The sequence below is a fragment of the Epinephelus lanceolatus genome, chromosome 10, assembly GCF_041903045.1.
Source record: "Epinephelus lanceolatus isolate andai-2023 chromosome 10, ASM4190304v1, whole genome shotgun sequence".
NCBI classification, from domain to species: Eukaryota; Metazoa; Chordata; class Actinopteri; order Perciformes; family Serranidae; genus Epinephelus; species Epinephelus lanceolatus.
Window position 1 is genome coordinate 43,316,074 of NC_135743.1, and position 20,044 is coordinate 43,336,117.

General features: G+C 41.3%; 1 protein-coding gene across 3 annotated transcripts in view; it reads right to left on the reverse strand.

Moving 5' to 3' along the window:
- The window catches only part of pomgnt2 (protein O-linked mannose N-acetylglucosaminyltransferase 2 (beta 1,4-)), a 33,749-nt gene extending 13,930 nt beyond the window's left edge, over window positions 1-19,819 (reverse strand). Inside the window, exons 1-3 of one of the 3 annotated variants that reach the window (XM_033638267.2) lie at window positions 19,576-19,819; window positions 12,905-13,251; window positions 12,488-12,553 (exon numbers count right to left, since the gene is read on the reverse strand). The gene's annotated coding sequence lies outside the window, so the exon portion shown is untranslated. The remainder of the gene's footprint in view (window positions 1-12,487; window positions 12,554-12,904; window positions 13,252-19,575) is intronic. The other 2 variants (XM_078172022.1, XM_033638266.2) reach the window with 2 other exon arrangements.
- Window positions 19,820-20,044: the final 225 nt, after the last annotated feature.

Genomic DNA, 20,044 nt, shown 5'->3' on the forward strand with positions numbered 1-20,044 from the left:
TGAGTTAGAATAACAGACTGGAAGCTTTAAAAGAGGGTGGTGCTTGAAATCATTGTTCTTCCTCTGTTAACCATGGTTACCTGCAAGGAAACACGTGCAGCCATCATTGCTTTGTACAAAAAGGGCTTTACAGGCAAGGATATTGCTGATACTAAGATTGCACCTAAATCAACCATTTATCGGATCATCAAGAACTTCAAGGAGAGAGGTTCAATTGTTGTGAAGAAGGCTTCAGGGCGCCCAAGAAAGTCCAGCAAACGCCAGGACCGTCTCCTAAAGTTGATTCAGCTGCGGGATCGGGGCACCACCAGTGCAGAGCTTGCTCAGGAATGGCAGCAGGCAGGTGTGAGTGCATCTGCACGCACAGTGAGGCGAAGACTTTTGGAGGATGGCCTGGTGTCAAGAAGGGCAGCAAAGAAGCCACTTCTCTCCAGGAAAAACATCAGGGACAGACTGATATTCTGCAAAAAGCACAGGGATTGGACTGCTGAGGACTGGGGTAAAGTCATTTTCTCTGATGAATCCCCTTTCCGATTGTTTGGGGCATCTGGAAAAAAGCTTGTCCGGAGAAGAAAAGGTGAGCGCTACCATCAGTCCTGTGTCATGCCAACAGTAAAGCATCCTGAGACCATCCATGTGTGGGGTTGCTTTTCAGCCAAGGGACTGGGCTCACTCACAATTTTGCCTAAGAACACAGCCATGAATAAAGAATGGTACCAAAACATCCTCCGAGAGCAACTTCTCCCAACCATCCAAGAACAGTTTGGTGACGAACAATGCCTTTTCCAGCATGATGGAGCGCCTTGCCATTAGGCAAAAGTGATAACTACGTGGCTCGGGGAACAAAACATCGAAATTTTCGGTCCATGGCCAGGAAACTCCCCAGACCTTAATCCCATTGAGAACTTGTGGTCAATCCTCAAGAGGCGGGTGGACAAACAAAAACCCACAAATTCTGACAAACTCCAAGCATTGATTATGCAAGAATGGGCTACCATCAGTCAGGATGTGGCCCAGAAGTTAACTGACAGCATGCCAGGGCGAATTGCAGCGGTCTTGAAAAAGAAGGGTCAACATTGCAAATATTGACTCTTTGCATAAACTTACTGTAATTGTCAATAAAAGCCTTTGACCCTTATGAAATGCTTGTAATTATACTTCAGTATATTATAGTAACATCTGACAAAAAGATCTAAAAACACTGAAGCAGCAAACTTTGTAAAAACCAATACTAGTGTAATTCTCAAAACTTTTGGCCATAGCTGTAGACGAGAGCAGGCGGCTGCAGTGGGGGACGGTGACAAAAAGCTGCAGTGAAGTCGGACAGTTTCCCGACAGTTTCCAGCAGCCTTCAGTCTGTACAGGAAGTCACAGACACACACACACATCCTGTCCTGTGGAATGATGTCAGTTAATTAAAAGTGATCAGACCCATATGTCAGTTTGTTCTCAGTCTCCAGTTGTTTCAATTATGATAGGTTAATTTATTAAAATGCTTTACAGGTGATCTGTAGTTTATGTTCATGGTTTATCCTCCATTTGATATGAATTCTCCTGTAAATCAGCATCATATCAGTTTGACCTGTCTCCTCAACTACACAGGCTAAATAAACTGTGTTTGACTGTAAGGTTAATATTTTCAGAGGAAAAAAAATACAAGACAACAGCTTTCATTAAGACTCAGTCAGATATAATCAGAGCTTCACATCTGTACAGCACATCTGTACAGATGTTATTTTAAGAATCCTCACATCCCACTGACCACAAGTCTCTGTGTTGCTAAATAGCCTACTTCAATAATTAAAAAAGTCCAGTGTTAATATAGCCTACACAGTAGACTCTGTATAGTTTATGATGAATGCATTTAGTCTCTGACAACTAAACTTCAGCATCAGTCACACAACATGTTTTCCATTACAGAATAAACCTTCAAATCAGACAAATACAATCTTAATCTCTGAAATTCAACAAAAAATGAAAAGTTTATCTACAACGTCATCTTGTTGAGTCAACATCTAAACCAATCAGCTGTTAGATCAGGTGAGAACCAGGCGGTGCAGGCGGTGGAGAGCAACTGCAGCGCCTGGCTCTAAAAACTGCGGCCGCCTCGCTCTCGCGGTTTTATTGCCGTCCACTTTTGTAATACGTCAGAGCAAGTCGGGATGAAGTCGGACACAAAACTAACCAGCATGCATTGTGCGCCGATCGCCGGTGATCGAATCTGCGCGGGCCTGGCTCATCTAGAACGAACCTCATCTTTATGGGTTCCGGGAGGGCTTGCCCCAACGTGTTTTCGTCATACGTAAACCACCAAGTATCATTCATGTGCTACTTGGATGGTCCAATTTCCCATGTCGGGAAGTCGTTCTTACTTCATTGTGTGTTCATGAGCGTTTAAGTCGTAATGTGGAGACAACATGGACATTACAAAGAAGATGAGTTGTATTTTATCACTCAAAGTGTTTAAAAAACACGTCGTCAACCGTTTCCACTGAAATATTGCTTTACGGTCAGAAACTCATTTTTCCGATTACTCCGATATCACATGAGGCAGCGCCACTGCGCAGCGGTCACATTCAAGATCAACATGGCTAACGTTTCCAGCTGATCCAAGAGGCTTTTTAACCATATAGGTTATAAAGTAACGACACATAGTGGGTCCATATTCACACCTGCTCTTCTCTATGGATTTTCTCTGCGACCGTTCCATCACAGCGAGAAGCCACACATATCATGTGAAACAGCTGAACCACAGCGCAGGACTGGAGCTTTCGAGTGATAACACACACACCATTGTGCTGCCATCCCATCATGCTATAAATACAGATCAATTGTCTACAAAATAAAAACCTGACGAATTTCTTTACAATCCATCATACAGATCTTGTTATCAGTCACTTCATATAGTGAGGAATATCATATCTTACCACGTCTTAGGCTTGTGTGTGTTTCTCCCTGTCTATCCACATTTGTAGTCCAGCTTTCAAGATGCAAACATCTCCATATTGTTCAGTTGACACTCCATCAAACTTTGTATGACAAGACCAGCACACTTCACCCAGACAACTGAGGCCTAATTATGCATGCATGACACGCCCCCCCCCCCCCCCCCCCCCTGCCCAAAATGTCCCCCCAATATATAACTGAAACTGAAAAACAACAACAAAAAAATGTTCAGGTCAGGTCAAAGAGCAGTGATACTATGTGATATACATTGTATTAAGTTGTAGAGTATGCCTGCATTTATTTCTTTAATCAGAACACAAAATGAATTTCCACTTAGCTATAATAAAATGTTTTCTGATTAAGACTGACAATGACTCAGTGAATACCGTACTCAGTTTTATTTGATTAATGGTAAAACAGCCGCCACTGTCTATCTATACATGTATAGATGTTCAGATCATGATACCTGGTGATATAATCAAATGTTTAATTGAATCACCAGGTATTGTTAGGATAAGTGTTGTCTGTTAATAACCAACCTGTTAATAGCCAACTGTTTGAACTACGGGCTCAGATTTAGTTAGTCTGATGCTGCTGCACTGTATAATTGCACTGTAGCAGCCTTCCACTCAAACTAACAGTAGTTCTCCATCAGTATCATCATTTATTTATTTTAATTATGACTTTAATTGTGTTTTTAATGCTCTGTAAAGGGTCCTTGAGTGTTGAGAAAGGCGCTTTTAAATAAAATGTATTATTATTATTATTATTATTATAGTAGTAACTGTCACCAGCATCATTTAGAGATTTATCACACTGACAGTGAATACTCAGTATCTTATGTGCCTCAGTTCTCAGTATGAAAGTCTTACTTAAAGGGACTAGTGACATAAAAATAATAGTTAGCATGTTAGCCGTTAGCCTAGATACAGCCGGGGCGCATAGTAGCGTCAGACCTGTTAAAACGTAACTGAACGGGCATACTTCAAGTGCAAAGTTAGTCCACTAAACAAGCTTTTTTTCCACAAAGACTGCCTCATATCGTTAGGATAAATGTCAGAGAACATACAGAAAACGACATGTAAATGTGTCGTCTTACCTTACCGGTGTGGTGCCATATTTGTTTACCATCTAGCTCTGCTTTCCAAAGCGCAGCACCATTTTGCTGGTTTCACTGCAGAGTTGGGGGGAGGGGGGCAACCATTGAGACTTATGGTCTTAAGCCGTGGTGTTGAAGGGGTGGTCCGTTTCACTCACGCTCCACAAACATTCACTCGCCACGGTTTAAACAAATCTTAACTTTTATTTGTACAACTTAAATCCGTTCCAAGCTGCATGCTTAATTATCAAGACATCCAAAAGAAAACGAAAAGGTCTTGTGCGGCAACGAAAAACTTAAATTACGTGGTCAAAAAACTGTTTCCAACCACCGCCTCTTAACCAAACATTTAAGGTTTTTCCAATGTGCCGCCGCGCAATCACCTGCCCTATATATCCTCCTGTTACGCACAACACGCCCCCGGGAAACATAAAAAACAAACATAATAATATAAACAATCATAGCAATACCATAGGCCACCATAAGCAGAATAAACAATTCATTTCCACTGTAAAACTAAGTTAACAAATACGAAAGTAATAACTTCAATTTGACGGCTGCAACAGTAACGTTAACTTAATTTATGTTTTCATTTGTATTTTTTCTTAAATTATATTTATTTAGTACATTCATTTAATGATACATGAATCGGGACCTGCAAGTAAAGTCATTTGGGCATCCGCCAGTTGTGTTTTATGGTTAGACAGACATGTTTGCTTGTTATTTGAGTATTAACCGGGCAAAATAAAGGTGTATTCGGGCTGGAAACCACTCGTTTAGTGCTGACACACTAAAGACGAAGATAAGCATTGTGCTCCACTCAGGATAGATTGTGATTAGAGGGAATTATTTCCACCAGACATTTTGATCATATAAAATATATTTTTTTAAATTTCAAAATATTGGACTTAGACAGATTTTACAAACCAAAGACTTGTAAGTTTATTACAATATTAATGACACGATTATTAATGTGTGTTATGTAGTAAATGAGATAAAGAAATAATTACCTTAAATAAAACGGGAATGATTAATATTTAAGGCTTTTGACCATGTGCCTTTATTATTTTAACAGTGATGATTATGTATAGAATATAAACACATGCAGGTCCATAATACTGCTCATTACTTTCTGCAATGACATGTCAAGATAGGAACCACAAAAAGTGCCTATGCCCTGTATGCTCCAAATAAAATTATTATGTAAATATCATTTATCATTTGGAGAAAATTGAAGTTGTCCTTAAATATTGTATTGGAACGTTTTTCTTATGCAGCAGCTAAAATGGAACTCTCTGGAAATGACCCTGGACCACCGCTGGACCCTGGACCACCACCAAAGAGGGTCCTTGTTTTAATCTATAAAGATGGCACTGAAATGTGCAAGAAACTGTTCCATGTTAACAGTGCCTCACAACTGTTGGACGCCTGTTACTCAGAGTTTGCACACCCTGTGCAGCTGGAAAGATTTCTTTGCTATAACATTGACTTTAAAGAGTACATTGACTGTGACACAAGTGTGGATGTTAATGATTATGACTTTTCACTTTAATGTTTAAAATGAAAATGAAATGAATTGTTGACCAAATGTTTTAATGCTAGGTAAAAGGTTTTTAAAGAAACTTTGAAGTTCCATGAGTGAAACAAGACATGTTGACTAAATGTTTTAAAATGTTTAAAAAATATGTCTTGAAATAAATAATTTTTCAAAATGATTCCAAGTGGCATTTTCCTTTTTATCATTGTATTCTGCCATTTGTTTAGAGTAACACAAGCTTGTGTTTGATCATTGTGTAATTTTGAGTAACACATGAATGTGTTAATGTAAGTTTTATGTATCAACACATGAATGTGTTAGTACTTACAGATTATACACATCTGTGTTAATCTATGTGACACAGTCACTGTGTTGATACATTAACACACTGAATGTGTCAAAATTAACCTAACACGTGTTGTCCCAAATTCAACTCATTGATGTGTAGAAATTCATTCATTCAATTAGAATTGCAGTTTTTATAGGAGGAGATTGGTTTGGTGGTTCCTGCTCCACTTTCCCCCTCTTCCTCTTTCTCCTCCTCCTCCTATTCCATCTCCTGTCCTTCCTCATCTGGCTCTTCCTCCTCCTCAGTCCTATGACTGGCATTATCCTGTCCCTCTGCATCAACTCCACGACTGACACTGGCCTTGTCAGCTAATAATAACAATAACAGCAACAATGATAAACGTTATAGCACTTTTGCAAAGAATTCACAGTGTTAACACAAATACAATATAAAAATCAACACACACGCGCGCGCGCACACAAACACGCACACTCACGCACACATTGTAAATGCATTAATGTATTTTTCTTGAGCTGGTAAAAATGGCTATATATTAATGTAGAAACAGAACAGGAACACAGGATGTATAGCCTATATATTCAAATATTATCTTTTTAACTTTGAACACAGACTCTCTCTTGAAATATGTTTTCTTTCGCAATAAAGAAATTTGTGCGTTTTTCTGGTCAGCCAGTATGGATTTTATTTTTAATTGATGAAGCAGATTAATGATTTATGCACGTATACATGTGTAACATTGCTGATAGGCTACCTTTAAAGTTCTGTGTGCCCTGAACACACAAAAAAGGAAGCCTGAGGCCCAACTTGACCCGAGTCATTTGCATATGTTTTCATCCCGAACCTGGCCCAAAACCGCGGGTCCGGTCGGGTTAGTCGGGCTCGTGTTGTCACTGGCCTGGCTGACTGTAGCCACGCTGACCTTAGCCCCTCCACCACGGAAAAGCTCTGTCAATTTAGCGCATTTGGCTGCATCCTGCACTAACCTTTTTTTCTTTTTTGCCTTTAATTTTTCAGCTCCACCCATCTCTTTTTCCGGCTTCTTTCTTTTTAGCATGTTTGCTAATTTACCCTGCTCCTCTTTCTTTTATTCTTTTTTTTTTTAAACAGGAAAACAACAGGATCAGCTCAAATTGGGAGGGGCAGCTTGTATCCTCCCTTAATATGCAAAATATTAGATTGACCCAGTCTGACGTTCCACTCTGTGCCACCTGTGGCTGCGAGGGCAGGCTGCTGCGGTCAACCACGGCTGCGTTTTACGGGGTAAAAAAAATGTTCCAACCATCGTCCGGTTCGGCCTGAAACAGACCAGCCGTTTGGGAATATTCCGAACCTCCCTATGGCCAGCCTGCCCCTGAAGCAAAGTAAAACATAAAAGCATGGCTCAATCTCAATTTTTGCTTCTTCAGGTTCACTAATATCAATGTTGGATGGCCTGGTACTGTTCCCTATGCGAGTGCTGAGAAACTCATCTGTGTTTAATCTAGCCGAAAGTGACAGCCTTTTCCCACCAGTGAGTGATACTATTTCATTCATCAATTTATGTTTTATTTTCATGTAGGTCAATGACATGGCATGCATATTTGTGTGTCCAAGTGCAGTATTTCCTTTTGAAATAATTAAATCAATTCAGTTCACATTCCACTTAATACTATAAAACCTGTTTCATGTAAATACATTTTCAGTACATTCAAATAATATGTAAAGTTGTGGTCAAAAGCTTACATACCATACTTTGTTGCGTTATAGACTTAATTTAAAATAGATAAAATTAATCTTTTTCCTTATCAATCTACGCACAATACGACAAAGCAAAAACAGGTTGTTAGAAATTTTTGCAAATGTATTAAAAATACAAAAAACTGAAATATCACATTTGCATAAGTATTCATACTGTTGAGGATATAAGGTTCTAAATGGTAGGCCACAGCACCATATACATGCTATAAGGCATCACAGAATACGTGCATATAGGACTCTAAGGTAGCTGTGTTGGCAAAGGGGGGGCAGATAACAGTGAGGGAAGTTAATGTCGGGGAGATTTTGCAGTTCCAACTCCCATGCCTTCCATTTCTCCAACAAACTGTCCATTTTGATGATGTCATCCCATTCTCTCTCTTTCTTCCATAAATCCTGTACAATGATCTTAGCACGGGTTGTGAAAGGGATCAGATATCCCACAGGATTGTATTGACTTGCCAGCACACGTATATATATATTCCTCATTATAGATTGATGGTAGGTGATGAATCCATTCTTGTAACTCAGCATGTCTGTGAGGCAGTTCCATTGAAGGCCAAGTGTCAGTTCTTTGGGGTCACCATTTTCTGAGAGCCACAGTTCACAGGTTTTACATTTTGCATCTGGGGGGAGATGTTGTATGATAGCTGGATTATTGCTAGCCCATTTTCAGATGTCAAACCCACCATCAGCGAGCAAAGGTCTCATTTTGTCAATCAGGGACTTGGCTTAAAGAGAGGAAGGAACACTTTGGAGACAGTTATCAACATAAAAACAATGTTGGACAGACTGAAGGGCATCCTCATTTCCATCACAATGATCTTGGACATGTTTGTGGACTGCATGGGTGGCAGAACATGGGCTGCTGGTTCTTCCAAATGGCAAAACTTGCCATTCATAAACACTGGGCTCCTGATCTAGTTGCATCCTTCTTCATATAAAACACAGTAGGGGTTTGTTGTCATTCAAAAGGTGTACCAGATGGAGCATACCATTGATATCTCCACAGATGGCTATGGCATGTTGGCTGAACCTGAGTAGAACTCCAAGGAGAGAGGGACCCAGTGTTGGGCAAGGCAGAAGACATTTATTCAGGTTCTGTCCCATGTATTAAAAGGAGCAGTCAAATACAATCTTGTGTTCAACAATGTGATGTGAGAAATACCAGATTTCCTGTGGTTGGTCTTCCTTCTCCCTGGGGATCCTCTGGACATAGCACAAGCTTATTCAGTTCATCTTTATATTTATCAGACAAATCAGGGTCCTTGGACAGGTGTCTTTCTGTAGCACAGAGACGGGGCAGGACAGCTTCCTTAGGAGCTTTAAGAACAGAAATGTTGGGAGCTCTTAGCAGTGGAGTGGCACACCGCATTTCACCATCTATTTCTACTCTGACTGTCTTGGAATGGAGTAGATCAAGGGCTAACTTTTCTTGTTTTGACCTCATGACTGTCTCACATAGGGCAGAGCGTCAATCGTCAATCAATTTCCACATTCCTCAACATTTCACTTTTAAAGCAGGTAAGAGCAAATGAGAAGGTGTGCTGGGTTTGGATTAAGCTGGCTGGCCCTTGGAGAGCCCATCTTAACCTGGTATGTACTGCTAATGGGCCACTAGGGGGTCCCTTGAGTACTGGCTCCGTGGCTGTAATCAGATGGGCATAGTCTGAGCCGATGAGGACCAGAGGGCACACATGATCGATAGGCTGTAATGGAATACCTCTGATGGTGGATGGTAGATGTTGATACTGCTCTTGCAGCTGCTTCACAGGGTATGTGTGCTCTGACAATCCAAGATTCTCTGCAGTAAATGCTCCATTGATGACATGTCTCTTAGTTGGCTGGTCAATGGGGGAGATTTCAAGGGATACAGACGCTCAATTCACCTGCACTATATTTTGTCTCACAGTGCATAGTGAGATGGTTTCAGATTGCATTGTGAGGCCCAAACACTGGACAGCTTGGGGAAGCAGGATAGATCTGTCTGCACCATCATCAAGAACTGAATATATTATTATTAATTATAATATTATTACTTTCATTTATGTTGTTGTAAGCTACTACCATTACCGTCTATCCTGCATCTCTCTCTGTCTCTGTCTCTCTCTCTGTCTCATTGTGTCATATGGATTACTGTTAATTTATTATGTTGATCTGTTCTGTACGACATCTATTGCTCGTCTGTCCGTCCTGGAAGAGGGATCCCTCCTCAGTTGCTCTTCCTGAGGTTTCTACCGTTTTTTTCCCCCGTTAAAGGTTTTTTTTTGGGGGAGTTTTTCCTTATCCGCTGTGAGGGTCCTAAGGACAGAGGGATGTCGTATGCTGTAAAGCCCTGTGAGGCAAATTGTGATTTGTGATATTGGGCTTTATGAATAAAATTGATTGATTGATTGATTGATTGAACTGCAGAAGTTGTGAGGTCCTGTCTCCATTGTGGAGGGATACACTGAAAACTGTCAGCATGACTTCATTGGAGCGGTTGAGTTTGTCTATGTAAAGGAGCTCTGAGGGAGAAGATGTTAACATCACTGTGGCAGATTTGTTGACATTGACATCATGGAGAACAGTGAGATGAATTTCCTTACAGATGTTACATGGCCTCCTTAAGGTGCATTAGTCCATTTTGTGTATTCTCCCACATTTACTACATCTCTCCTTCTCTTTGATCCATTTCACAATGTCATTTTTAAAGGTTTTTGAATTCTGTACGTGAACCAAGGAAATGGTTTCTGATATCACAGTAGGGACAGTAAGGCTTAGGCTTATTAGCATTTACCTTTTCTTTGGTGTAGGCTTGTGTTGTGCCATCCATCTCAGATGTTGTCGACAAGTAGACTGAGGAGACTTGCCTGGAGGGCTTGCGTTCCTTTCCAGTTGGTGGTCTTTCCCATTTGTGGAGCTCAACCGCTGTCTCCGATATACGTTTGGCTCTTGACTTTGACTGTAGCCAGGTTGAAAGGTCAAGGAGGGAGTACGTCTGGTTTGCTTGCTCAGTCAGAATGCTACGATTGATACAGTGCTCAACAAATCAATCTCTGTGCGGCACAGGGAGTTTACTGAGGAGTCTGTCAACATGAGAGCCACATTTTAATTCAGACCCATCAGGGCCCTCTAGGGACAGCAACATTCCCACAAACGCAAGGACAGAAAGGGAGAAATCATCAAAGGCCTCTACATCACCTAAGTGAACAATGGGAGAATTCAATACTGCTCCAATTTTACTATGAACTAGCAGCGTTGGCTGACCATACTTCTCTTGTAGTGCTTCGAGGGTGGTGGAATATGGTCTTGCATCATGCATGCTGGATCTGGCTAATTTCTTAACACCTGGGTGTTCAAGATGTTCCAAAAGATGATGTGATCTGATATTTAAACTGCTCAGTAAGTTGAGCATGATTGTCAAGGATGTTATCCAAAGCCATTTTCAGGAGGGCAAAATCACTCTCTTGACCACTCTTGAACACAGGAAGTGAGGGCCTTGGTATTCCATAGGCAGAAGCTATGAACAGATCCATAACATTGGGGGTTTGGATATGTGTGTAAGCAGAATGTGGCTGCTGGAATGACATAGCTTGCATCGGTAACTGACTACTTGAGCACTAGCTATGAAGGGCAAAGTGGGCGCAGCTTGAGCAATAACTATGGAGGGCAAAGTGAATGCAGCTTGGTCAGTAGCTATGCTTTGCTGACTTGGTTGAGGCTTGGGAAAAAATTTGTCTCTTAGCTCCCCTTTTGGGAGGCCAAGTTTGGAAAATGAGGAACTCAAAGCTGAATGAGAGTCAGAGTCAGCATACCCCAAATTAGTGTGGGCAAGAGTGAACACCCTGGAATGAGGCAGGTCATTGGAGGATGAGGTGGCTACATTATCAGGAAGAGATATGAGAGTAAAAGTGGAAGCTCCTTTGAGGTGATCATCTTCAGCATCTTTGGAGAGGTTCTGTCAAATAAAAGTAGGAACAAGCTGGGCTGACTCGAGCTGTTGTTCTTTAATACGAACGCGTCGTTTCATGTTAACCTCTCTGACAACTCTGTCTCTGTCCTTGTGTGCGTCTTCTTGCATATGCTGGGCAGCTCTGGCCTTCTCATCAATAAATTTACATTGTTCATCAAGTTCATTCTCCTCCTTTCTTTGTCTTTTAAGTTCCTCCTGTTCATCTCTTATTCTCTTTTCCTCAAGAATGCTGGTTTGGAGATCACTCAAATTAGAGGCATGGCTGCTCCTGGAATGCCTACTAAGTTGCGATCTTGTTGGAAGACTAGAGACTGACTTGGTGCTTTAAGTCTTCTTGCTGTGGTAACTCAATGAGCCATGGGACTGTGTGGACAGCCTCTGCTGTGGCGGAGTCCCATAGTAGTCAGGGGGCTGTACATTCCTTTTAGGTCTCCTCCCTAGATCATGGCTAATTGGCTTTGTGAGGGTTTTAGCTGATAGTTCACAAGGTACTGATGGCAAAGGGATTTGGAGCTCTCTGTGAGAAGGCAATAGCTTGTTGTCATAGAGGTATAAAGAAAACAGAAAACATTCACATTTAAGAAGCTGGAATCAGAGAATTTTCACTTTTTTTCTTAAAAAACACATTAGTTATGAAATTAGTTGGCAATTAATTTAATAGTTGACAAATAATCGATTAATCATTACAGCTCTAATATGAATACAGGTGTGCCTTGAGATTTTGGCTGCCTTTGGTGTGCCTTGGTCACAAAGAGTTTGATAACCACTGCTCTAGACAACAAGCTGCAAAGGTGTGTGTTTGGATATGAAGGTAAAGAAAAAAAAAAAAGTCTCCATGCAGATCTCCAACGCTTGTCACCGACTGGTTGGTGTCATGCTACTTTCTCAACATCATGATCAACATACCTGCTGCACTGGGGGTTGCTTCTGTGGCTTCTGAGGTCGGTGTCCTGGCACAATCATCGTCATTATCTGCACATAACATAGGGCAGACATCATCACTCAATTTGATTGGAATAACGTTAGTCTTTCTTGATGAGAGTCTGTAATATTGGGTAGACATTAACATACGTCAATAACCTATATATTTGAGAGCAAAGGTGTGTGTAACATTAAAATTCACCCGCTTGTTTGAATAGGGTACCACAGTGCAACGTTACATTACATATTTCTACATACTTGATTGCTTATCTAGCCAGTTATCAGTTAATGTTACAGTAATACAGTAAACAGCGCAACATTACGTTAACCTAGTTAATAATGAAACTATTTTTATTGAGGTGACTGGTAATTTTTAGTAAGCTGTAGGTGGGTCAAACATACCAGGCTGGTTGTCTGGCATTACTCCAGTCCAACTGTCCTCGCTGTTGGTGGGCTCCATGGTAACGATGTCCTCAGATTTAACCCGTCCCCCAGACCAGGGCTATATGTGGGTCTATTGCGGAGCAGTGCATCGATGTCTTCGAAAAAGGGACAAGTTGCCCTGCCCCTACCACTCCTTTTGTTAGTATTGTTTGCCTTCGTGTCACAACTTTGAGGTGTTTCATTTTTCGCTGACACTGGAGCCAGGACTGATTGTAGCCGTTGTCCGCCATTATCTTTGCCATATCTTCATAGATGGCACGGTTGCAGTGCAAAGTGTCCAGAGTCACTGGCACTTGATGGTGCTCCTGTGGAGAGTGCAGACAGATGCCCACAGAGGAAGAGAGTAGGTGCTGTGCCGAATGGGACCTCATAGTCACTGCGGAGATGGCAAATCTGAATGTCTCCGCTGACAAGACTGATGTGTCGCCGGCCTGTATAACGGATAACGATGCAATGTTCGCCAGCTGATAAATAGACCTGTTCTGGAGACTTTTTTTTACTTCCCTAAAATTAACTGGAAAAAGCGTCCCACACACGAGGGATTGAATGGGCAGCTGTCGAAGAGGTAGGCTATGTAACCTTTTTGCTCTTTGATGTAATGAATTTCAATTTCAGAAGTCCCTCCAGTCATAGCATATGTTTGGGCTAAATACACATAGGCTACATAGGCTAGGCTATAGCAGCAGCCCCTTGAAACAAACATTCTGTTATTCCCTGCTGATGCAAAATCTACGCAATATCCATGTTACTTTCAGACAATACTGACTGGTGGCATATAGAGTGATTCTGGAGTGGGCCCTCAAGTGCCAACAACTTGGACGTGGAAATCGAGTTGCACTGCCTAGTTGTGTGGTGTGGACCATCAGAGACGCATTCCTATCCCCCACTGGACAATATGCAGGATTCACAGCGAGGGAGATAGAGGATTTATTCTGACCTCTGAACTGAACAACACAGTTCATTTCAACAAAAGCTTTTATTTCTTATCTTTTCAGGGGGGGGGGGTTTGCAAATAAAATGCACATCACACTAAAACTATTTTCACACTGTATAAAAGGTAAAAAATAAAGTGAGAAGTGATTGAAAGAGTTTGTAATTGTATGATGCCTTTGAACACAATGCCAGCTTTCTTCTGCTTCTTTTCTGTGTCCCATTACATTGCAATGGTTTCCTGCTGGTTGGTGACACTCACAGCATTATCGCTGTCAAGTGGGCTGGAGTGTATAACGCTTCAGGGTCAAACGAATGAAGTTTACACACCGGCGTGAGGCAGCTTGAAAAAATAGTTCCACAATCAAGATGAATAGCGAAAACACGCACCAGTCATCTCAAGGATAGTTTTTATCCACAGGCCATCAGACTGCTTAACAGTAGCACTTTAGTGCTATGTGTGCACGTGATTATTCCTCTGGATGTTTACTGAATGTTTTTTAGACTATTTTATGGACTATTTACTGACTTATTATTTTTATTGTGATATGAGGTTTGAGAAGGGGTCTGGCAAAATGCATTTCATTGCATTGACTGTACACTGTACTACAATAAACTAAACTAAACTAAAACACTGATGAAAACCACAGTTTGCTACGATTTTTATGTCAGAACATCAAGGAACGCTACTGACCAGTCGGTGTGTTTCATGGCTTTGAAAACGAACATTTAGGGTGGTTTTAGGACACATATACACATGGCCATAGACATGTGGAAATCTGCCTGTTAAGCTAGGCAGGGGAAAGCCAAATTCTCCGAAAAGGAACAATCGTTAAAATTTTGGTCTTAACCACTCTATTTCATCATAAACAACCCAGAAATGGGACTTAAAGTGCAAAAATACCAGACTTCTCCTTTAAGGATCCTTCCTTAAATGTGAGATCTTTATGAGCGTCCCTCCGGTGCAAAACTAGCCAAACAGGGTGGATATATTCCAAAATCAGAGTGGACACAGAACACACAGTTATGCTTATTAAACATGTCAAACTCTGACATGTCTGCACTTGTAATCCCATGTCCGCATGGACCATGGACATATGATGAGATTTATGTCACACAGACCCTTAAGGCAAGGGTTTGATATAGGTCTGATGATGACACATGCCACGTGCTCTCCACTGTAGCTGTTTGAGCTAACATTAGTTTCACATACTGACAAGATGAGCAGGTCCACAGCTCAGAATCTCACAGCTTTCAAAGGTGATGAACTGTAACAATATCATCATGTGCTTTGTGTCATGTGCAGTTTATTTACATGTAATTGTTGTCTGACCTACACGTTTTTGTTTATGTTGCACCCCTAATTGTTCCACATTCAATCAAAGAGGAAGAAGCCAGGGTGGAGCAGCATTAAGAGCAGCCAGACAGTAGTAGTCTGTAACTGTCATTCAAAAAGGGAAACTAGATGACCATCTTGATACTACTTAGCCAGTTAGCACATTAACAACATAATCCAATGTTGAAAGAACAGAGCATATTTACTGTACACCAGTGAACAATAACATAAACCATCAGGAAAATTTTCTGCTAAAGAGCTCTATGACTTAAGAAAAATAATCTGACCTTAAGTTTCTTTTGGTCTCACTCACTCTGGACTGGAAACTTTTTTTTTTTTTTTTTTTAAATTTTGGGGTCCACACTCACATTTGAACGACAGGTAGATTAAAATAAACCACATCAATATTAGATAAAATAATGTAATTTCAGGGTATTTTCCATAATTGTAGATCTTTTTTGAGTAAGAGAACCTTCTGAAGAACAGGACAAACTCCAGGGACATGAGGTGTGAATCTGAGCGGGAATGGTTGGCTAAGCCCTGTGATAAACACCACACGATTCAATTCGATTAAGATACAGAGGGTAAGGGCGTCGGTGGCTAAATGGTAGAGCAGGCACCCCATGTACAAGGCTGTTGCCGCAGCGGCCCGGGTTCAACTCCAGCCTGTGGCCCTTTGCTGCATGTCACTCCCTCTCCCTCTCTCCCTTTCATGCTTGTCTGTCCTATCGATTAAAGGCTAAAATGCCCCAAAAAATATCTTAAAAAAAACAACAACAACAAAAAAAAAAACGGTTCGATAATAAAACAATTATCGATGCATCACACTGTATCAAATTGTTTGGTTTCAAGACATGATTTATTTTTCTCATTCTTTTAAAATATAGCATTCTGTATTTTTGGTGATCCGTAATTGAATAAACAGATTATTTTACTTGCATTCAGTGTGGCTCTTGTCCATGTCCCTTTCCCCTTCAACCTACCTCCATACCCCCACTTTTAAACCAGGGGTGCTTGTCAGATTGTATCCATCTGCGGATGCTCATGCTTGCTCATTGTGGGATAGACATATATATGGGATATACACACGCTTGCGTAGGGTTCAGTGCTTGCGTAGCCTACTGTAATATTTCCCCTGAAACAGTATTTGCATTTCACGTTCTATTCAATAATATATAGTCCGCATCCTTTTAATTTTGAAAAAGTTAACTGCATTGATGAATGAATGAATGAATTAATGAATGAGTGAATGAATTTGAAAGCATCTTACAGTCTCCTGTGTGTATAAGAATAAAATGAGAGTGCTCCGTCACAGCCGCTGTGTTGTTATTTACGTTATGCCAGCAGAGGAACTGCGAGTAGCCTCTCTCTCCATTTGTGCCCGTGAAAGCCAAGACACTGGGCAGGCCAGGCATGGGGTTTTTGAGGTAAAACAGACTGAGCAGAGAGTTATTTTCTTCCCCACAGAGGTGTTTTAATTGAGTTCATGCTGCAGTGTGTGTTGGTCAGCCGGTTTACATGCTGATCCCTGCTTCTCTCATAAATGTTTGTTTCTGGGTGATGGCGTTACTAAGTATTCACAATATACTTCATGTGCCCCTCGCAAATGTAATTATTTAGACATTAAAGCCCAACTTGCAGGTTGGAGACCATGGTGAATAAATGTGTAGGAAAATGATGTAGAAACTCGATTAAAACAAAAAAACAAAAACATATACACACTACAGTCACTTTTGGCCGTTTTTGTGAGAGAATTTTGCTTCCGCATCTAAAAACCCACTAACCGAAAGTGACGTAGCGTAAGGCAGTCCGGCTGAGTTCGATTGAGTGTAACATTAATAAACATGGATCCCAGTACTAGTTTTGAGACTGAAGAGGTTGAAAATGAACATTCATATGCATATGACGGCCCACAGGCTTATAATTATGAGCCTGCTAGGCGTCCAAGAGACCAGGAACAGATCAGGGTTAGGAGAAATAACGGCCACAGGAGAGAAATAGAGCTGTGGTGTGAGGAGAACCAGTGGAGAACTGGGCAGGTGTCTTGGTGAGCGACCAGCGTTAGCTAACGACAGCTAACAATGTCTAATGCTGTGTTCACATCACAACATTAAGTTTGCCATCGCGTATTAGGTTATAACAAAGCTACCAATACTTCTGCCAGTATTAGATAACTAATGCTACTTACCCATAACAGAAACTAATGCACAAATATCAGCTTTTATCAGACGTATCTTCCTATGCGTGTTATAACTCCGCATTACGGTGTATTGATGTCCGCAGGGGAGAGAGAGAGAGAGAGAGAGACAGAGAGAAATACGGAGATTTCCTGATAATTTTTTGTATGATAGGTTCTTGTGTGGGAACTGCCAGCCCATGGTCTCAGCTGTGGAGAGTATGTGCTGCAGGGAGGTGGATGCCTTCTGAGCTCTGGTGGAGAATCTGACCCCCAAACCAGACATAACATGCCTCACACTGCCCATCAACCCTCACGCCGCCCGCTCCCGTCTCAAACACGGAGGCCTCCCTCTCCGCGGAGCCCGCCCTCGACCCGAGGTTCGCAGCCCAGCACATACCCCCAGTGTGTGATGTCACACATTGGGGGTATGATTGGGGGTATGATTATGTTCCTGGCGGACATCCGCCAGGAACATAATCCTCCTGTCCAAAATGAGCGCTGCACACGACCACGTTTTTGGTCACAGATGAAGCCGTGAAATCGCGCCTCTTCACCTGCACAAAACGCACCCAGGCACAAAAACTAACTCCACTCCTTTTCCTGTCCGGAAAATGGTGGACTCAATGTGCAACCTGCACAAACACAATAATTCGGCATAATCACAAATGGTGAAATGCACTGTTAACAACCAAAAAATACTAACTCACAAGTTTACTACCGCTCAAACTCACTACTACCTACTACTGCACATTGGACAGAGGCAGGGTCAAGGACGCACAGTCCCTCTCGTGACGTAGTATCAGGCGCTGTTGAAAAAAAAAAGCGTTTTTAGAAGAGGAGCTGAAAACAGCCACTTTTTCCTCTGAATTTGTGCCCTTTTGTCATTTAAACCATAATAAATTCTGAATTAACTTCTCATATGGTAATTTTCAGACAAGGTTATAAATATATTTAAAAAAAAAAAACAAACCTGCAAGTTGCACTTTAAATTAAAACAAGCTTGCAACCGCTGTCTTTTGTGAAGATGAATTAGTACAAGTTAACTTCAGCTCATCTGCGCTGTAGACAGCCAGGGTGCTTAACTGACTTTGCAGTTGAGTTCCACCTATTTTCTTACGTCAGTATCATGTTATGAACAAACATTTACATAACTGATTATTGACATTTGTGAATCGATGCCAAATCGTCCATGTCAGCATTGCCATGCATCTAAAAATCGTTTCCCCCCCTCACCCCTACTACGGATACCCCTAACAGGATAAGTGGTTATGGAGAATGAATGAATGAATGAATGAATGAATGAATGGTGTCATCACAGAGATAAACCTCTCAGCCTGTCTTCAGTTGCTTGAGGTGTTCAGTTACACTGCAGCACACTTAAGAAAGATCATTAGAACCGGAGCCAGTTTTTCTTGCCTTGAATTATATGTTGCTGATACACACTAGGGAGCAGTTTCCATTAATGACACTCAGTAACGTTATGTTTACCACATAGTTGGTTATCTGCCAAATAGATTGTTATAAATCGGCAAAAAATCCAGTATCGTGCATTCCTAGTTTGAAGCAAAGATCCAAAGATTACACAGACTGCTAGTTGCTGTTATTAAACTGATAAAAGGAATATTACAGAGGGTATACTAGGGAATAACTCATGAGTCATTTCTTTTCTAGAAAATAAAACAGTTGCTCATATCAATTATGTTTGCCTCAAATTATCACTGACTAGAGGTCAGCTTTAACACCTAGAGCACAAAAACACATTGCAAGGTAGTTTTGTATTATTTTTCTAAAATGTATTCAACTACATACTAAATTCTAAAATAACGTAATGTATTCATATCCATTCCAAGTATACAGTATATGCGGACACCGTAAATACTGGTTCTTTATAGCTGCAATGTTGAGAATATATTCATACTCATAACCATAAAGTCATCTGAAGTCTATTTTTAAATGCTATTTTTGGAGGTGTATGATATTAACGGCACTAAACGAGGACGCAGGCGTGTATTAGATGATTCATTTGGTAAATATATCAGCAGAAACTGACCTGGATGTGAAGGAGGCAACAGCTGGATACATTGGTTGGTGACAACACAGTGCGCACAGGCAGAATCTTGTGACCGTCCGGCTAATACACATCAATCAGTACAAAGCTTGTGTTGAGGCTCCAGTTGTCCTTACCTCAGCCCTCAGTGGAATGTTAACGTTAGCTCCTCGGTGTGTTGCAGAGACGATCCTGATCATGAACGCATGACATGAACCGTTAGTGGAGAGGAAAAGAAGAGGGGGATTTGTAGAGGACGCTGACGATATAAGAAGAAACACAGGCGTGTTCTATCATTAGGCTGACCGAGACTTCGACGTTGTTACGTGGTACTGTTGTCAAGCTAGCCTGCCGTTAGCTGTGTGGCAGAGAGGCAGAGACAGACGGACAGACAGATAAAGAGCAGCTTGGCCCCACCCACCGACCTGGAAAATCCCGCGCTTACATCTCGCGATGACACCCGACCTTCCTAATTGCCACTTCACTGATCCACAAACAGATTCTCCAGTTCTGGAAACTTATATTTACTCATAATTTTCCTCCCCATGTTTCAACACTGTGGAACAAGAGAGTCATCGTAGTTAGCAGGAAATCTTTATTGAATGA